The sequence below is a fragment of the Ornithorhynchus anatinus genome, chromosome 11 (genome assembly GCF_004115215.2).
Source record: "Ornithorhynchus anatinus isolate Pmale09 chromosome 11, mOrnAna1.pri.v4, whole genome shotgun sequence".
Classification (NCBI taxonomy): Eukaryota; Metazoa; Chordata; class Mammalia; order Monotremata; family Ornithorhynchidae; genus Ornithorhynchus; species Ornithorhynchus anatinus.
Genome location: NC_041738.1, coordinates 34,391,414 through 34,396,492, shown reverse-complemented (window position 1 = coordinate 34,396,492; position 5,079 = coordinate 34,391,414).

Genomic DNA, 5,079 nt, shown 5'->3' with positions numbered 1-5,079 from the left:
GAACATAGTAAGTGTTTTAACAAGTAAACAGTTAAAAGATATATAATGTATGATATTCTATCAGGTCTCTGTGGTCCAGGCAGTTTTCTCACAAAAGAGTTTCCGCATGTCAGAAGCAATTTGGGGTTTGTGGTTACAACTGTGTCACATCTTGAAAGGTTCGAGAGACCTGTCTGTGTCTCCAACCCACTGAACACACGGAATGGATGATGTTTTTTCTGGAGCTCACAGATGCTTCTAGCAAGTCACTTTACTTCTCTGTACCTCAGTTACCTCATCTGTAAAATGGGGATTCATAACAATAATAACAATGGTATTTGTTAAGTGCTTACTATGTGTCAAGTACTGCTCTAAGCACTGAATTAAGCACTGGATTAAGACTATGAGCCCAGTGTGGAGCAGGGACTGCGTCCAACCCAATTACCTTCGTGGCGCAGTGAGAAGCAGCGTGGCACAGTGGAAAGAGCACGGGCTTTGGAGTCAGGGCTCATGAGTTCAAATCCCAGTTCTGCCACTTGTCAGCTGTGTGACTGTGGGCAAGTCACTTAACTTCTCTGTGCCTCAGTTCCCTCATCTGTAAAATGGGGATTAAGACTGTGAGCCCCACGTGGGACAACGTGATTCCCCTGTGTTTACCCCAGCGCTTAGAACAGTGCTCTGCACATAGTAAGTGCTTAACAAATACCAACATTTATTTTTATTTATTTTATTTTTTATTTACCTCGTAGCTACCTCAGCACTTAGTACAGTGTCTGTCACATAATGTTGTTATTACTATTAGGTGGACAGCAGTTTTAGGCTTTGAAGTTATAAGAATTGTGAAGACCTGAAAGTTTTGGGGAGAACTAATGTTTCCACATGCTGAAGAGCATGGAATGGTCAGTGATCAGGTTACCAAATTGTTTCTGGGGAAACTGAAATGAGGGTTTTTTTGGAGAAAATCATGAAAATGGATGGGAGATCATGGGAGAAGCAATGTCTTATGGGGAGGATAAAAGAGGGAATAGTATGGTAATTTTTAAAAGTTTTTAATGTAATCATTTTCTTTCAGCTCTTGGAAAGGTTGATTTTTGAGCCAAAAAATAAAAATCTTCCCTTTGCAATAGGTAGCATGCCAACTAAAACTTTTTTATTATTATTGTTATCATTATTAGTAATAATAATAATATCAATGGTACCTGTTAAGCTCATACTATGAGTCAAGAACTGTACTAAGTGCTAGGGTAGGTACAAGTTAATCGGATCGGACAGTCCCTGTCCCATAAGGGGCTCACCATCTAAATAAGAGGGAGTAGGATTTAATCCCCATTTTACGGATGAGGTTACCGAGGCACAGAGAAGTTAAGTGACTTGTCCAAGGTCAAACAGACATCTGTTAGAGCTGGGATTCGAAACCAGGTCCTCGGACTCCCAGGCCTATGCTCTTTCCACTAGGCTACCATGTTTTTATCACAGCTATCTTATCTAAGCTCATGGTGGGCAGAGAACAAGTCTACCAACTCTATTCTACTCTCCCATGTGCTTAGTGCAAATATCATCGATTGATTCTCTCCTTCAAACTTTATAAGTTGTCCTTTCCCCCAGCCTGAGGGAGATTCCTCAAGGGCAGAGATGATTCTTTGGCTTCTTTTGTTTGTCCTCAGTCCGTTACTCTCTCTGCACACTGCAGGTGCCCCGTAATATTGTTGAGGCATTACGGATTTTCTTGGGAAATTAGATTCTCTCCATTTTGTTCATTAGGAACAGCTTGTCAATCAATCAATCAGTGGTACTCATTCATCAAGCAATTAATCACTCGTATTTGTTAAGCACTTACCGCATGCAGAGCACAGTACTAAGCACTTGGGAGAGTACAGTATAATGGAGTTGGTGGACATATTTCTTTCCCACAATGAGCTTTCAGTCTAGAGGGAAGACAGATATTAAAATAAATAAATTAATTACGGTTATGTACATTAGTGCTGTGGGGTTGAGGGAGAGGTGAATAAAGGATGCAAATCCAAGGGCAAGGGCATGAGTGGAGAGTGGTGTAATAAGCTTGGGAGAGTGCAATAATAATAATAATAATAGTATTAAATTCTTATTTAATTCTTATTTAATATTATTATTAAAATGCTTGCTAGGTGCCAGGCACCGTACTAAACTGGGCTGGATACAAGCAAATCGGGTTGGACACAGTCCCTGTGTAGGGCTCACAGTCTCAATCTCCATTTTCCAGATGAGGAAACTGAGGCCCAGGGAAGTGAAATGACTTTCCCGAGGTCATGCAGCAGACAAGTGGTGGAGCTGGGATCAGAACCCGTGACCTTCCGCCTCCCAGGCCCGTGCTCTAGCCACTAAGCCACATCATCCCTGTGATATAATAGACAATATACAATATAGAAGGCATGATCCCTGTCTTCAAGGAGCCTACGATCTACTAGGGAGGTGGACTTTAAAATAAATTTTTGCTAGGAGGAGGTAACAGAGTTGGAAGTTGTATACAAAATTGCTCTGATGGGGGGTGGGGAGGTGGGGATGAGGTTCCAGTCCTTCCTGATCCTGAGTGGTTGTGGTTTCCAGGCGCTGGTCTTCAGGGGTTGCAGCTTCCAGCACCTGGTCCTCAGTGGTCACAACTTCTGGCCCCCGACCTCAGTGGCCACGGCTCCCAGTCCACGACCTCGGTGGCCACAGCTCCCAGGTCCCTTTCCTCAGTGGCCACGGGTCCCAGTCCCCAGTCCTCGGTGGTCCCAGTTCCCCTCTCCTAGTCCTCACTGACTACAGCGTCCATCCTCCGGTCCTCCGGGGCCGCTGCTTCTTAATAATAATGTTGGTATTTGTTAAGCGTTTACTATGTGCAGAGCACTGTTCTAAGCGCTGGGGTAGACACAGGGTAATCAGGTCGTCCCACGTGAGGCTCACAGTTAATCCCCATTTTACAGATGAGGTAACTGAGGCACAGAGAAGTTAAGTGACTTGCCCACAGTCACACAGCTGACAAGTGGCAGAGCCGGGAGTCGAACTCATGACCTCTGACTCCGAAGCCCAGGCTCTTTTCCACTGAGCCACGCTGCTTCCCCAATCCCAATCTTCTTCCAGTCCCCAATCATCAGTGGCAGTTGCTTCCAGTCCTCAGGTCCTTGGGGACCCAAGAACTGCAAAATTATGACCTCCAACCTCTCTGGAACTAACAGAGAGGGAGGGCAGAAATGACTGACGACCTGTGGAGGAACTTGGAAATATAAAAAGAATCAGAGTAGAACTGCAGCCCCTACTGATTTTCAATCCAGTAAGAGGGGATTGGGTCTGACTTTGCGGAACAGGGGGACTGTGTCCAACCCAATTACCTTGTCTCTAACCCAGCACCTAGTACAGTGCCTGGAACATAATAAGCACTTAACAATCACCGTAAAAAAGGGAAAAAAAGACAATTTTTGTGGCAGTTGAGCTTGGTTCACTTGGCAAACACTAGGAAAGCTTTAGGCTCACCTCCCTTGATTGTCACGTTTTCTTTTCACTGACAGGATTAGTCCCAGGGGAGAGAAAAGCAGTGCTGTGAAATACAAGCAGGAAGAGAAGAGCGATGGAGGCGTGCGCTCTCAAGGCACCTAAACCAAACAACAGCCCAGTATGCCCCACTGAATTTGGCCTCTAAAGAGACTCAGAGCAGGCTTTAGGAACAAGACTCAAGAGCAGATGCAGAAGGCGATTCATCAGCTAGAAGGAGGTGGGGAGAGGGAGGGGACAGTTCCATATTTATGGAGGGACATGAGTCAATAATGAAGGGGAGGGAAAGAAGGCACCTGAGCAAATAAGGACTTAGAAGGGATTGTGGGCAGAGCTATGGGCAGGCACACAAAGCAGAAAAGTTTTGAAGAGAACATCAGAATGTCTGCTTATTATTATTATTTTTTTATTTGCCCAAGGTCACAGAGCAGACAAGTGTCAGAGTAAGGATTAGAATCCAGTTCCTTCTGATTCCCAGGCCCATATCCTATGGACTAGGCCACGGTGCTCCCTTGCCTCCTTCATAGACTCCACAGTGCCTGCTTAGCAGACAACCAATGGGGATGACAAGTTTCCACTTGTTCCCGGACTCCCTGTCATCTTGCCCAGTAGATTTCCACTTTCCCGAGGTCTGATTAAGCAATAAGAGTCATCAGGTTAAGGGGCCAGAGCAGAGTGTGCTGGAAAAGCAGAATGGTGCAGAGAAGCAGTGTGAAAGAGCACAGGCCTGGAAGCCAGGGGTTCTGGGTTCTCATCCTGGCTCTGCCACTTGCCAGCAGGGTATCTTGGGCAAGTCACTTAACTTCTCTGTGCTTCAGTTTCTTTTCTCCAAGAACGGGTATAAATAGCTGCCCTCCCTCATCCTCTGACTGTAAACCTCATGTGAGACAGGGTCCGTGTCTGACCAGATTTTCTCGCATCTGTCCCGGAGCTTAGTTCAGTGTTTGACACATAATAAGCACTTTTATTATTGTTGATAATAATAGTAATTGTGGTATTTGTTTATTAAGAGCTTACTATGTGCCAGGCACTGTACCGCCGAGATGGATACAACACATATCTCGTTGGACAGAGTTCCTGTCCCACAAGGGGCTCCCAGTCTTAATCCCCATTTTACAGTTGAGGGAACTGAGACACAAAGAAGTGCAGTGACTTGCCCGAGGTCACATAGCAGAAAAGTGGCAGGGCGAGGATTAGAACCCAGGTCCTTTTGCCTCCCAGGTCTGGGATCTATCCATTAGGCCACACTACTTCATCAGGCCAAAATGGATGAAAAGAGGTCAGAGCTAGCGGCCGCCTGGCATCCAAGGAGGATGCCCTTGGAAGCAAGGAATGACTCCTTCCTCCTCACATATATTTAATAATGTTGGTATTTGTTAAGCACTTACTATGTGCGGAGCACTGTTCTAAGCGCTGGGGTAGACACAGGGGAATCAGGTTGTCCCACGTGGGGCTCACAGTCTTAATCCCCATTTTACAGATGAGGGAACTGAGGCCCAGAGAAGTTAAGTGACTTGCCCACAGTCACACAGCCTGACGAGCTGATATTTCCCTGCTCCCTTCAAGCCCCAAATAAAACTCCATAAGCAGGAC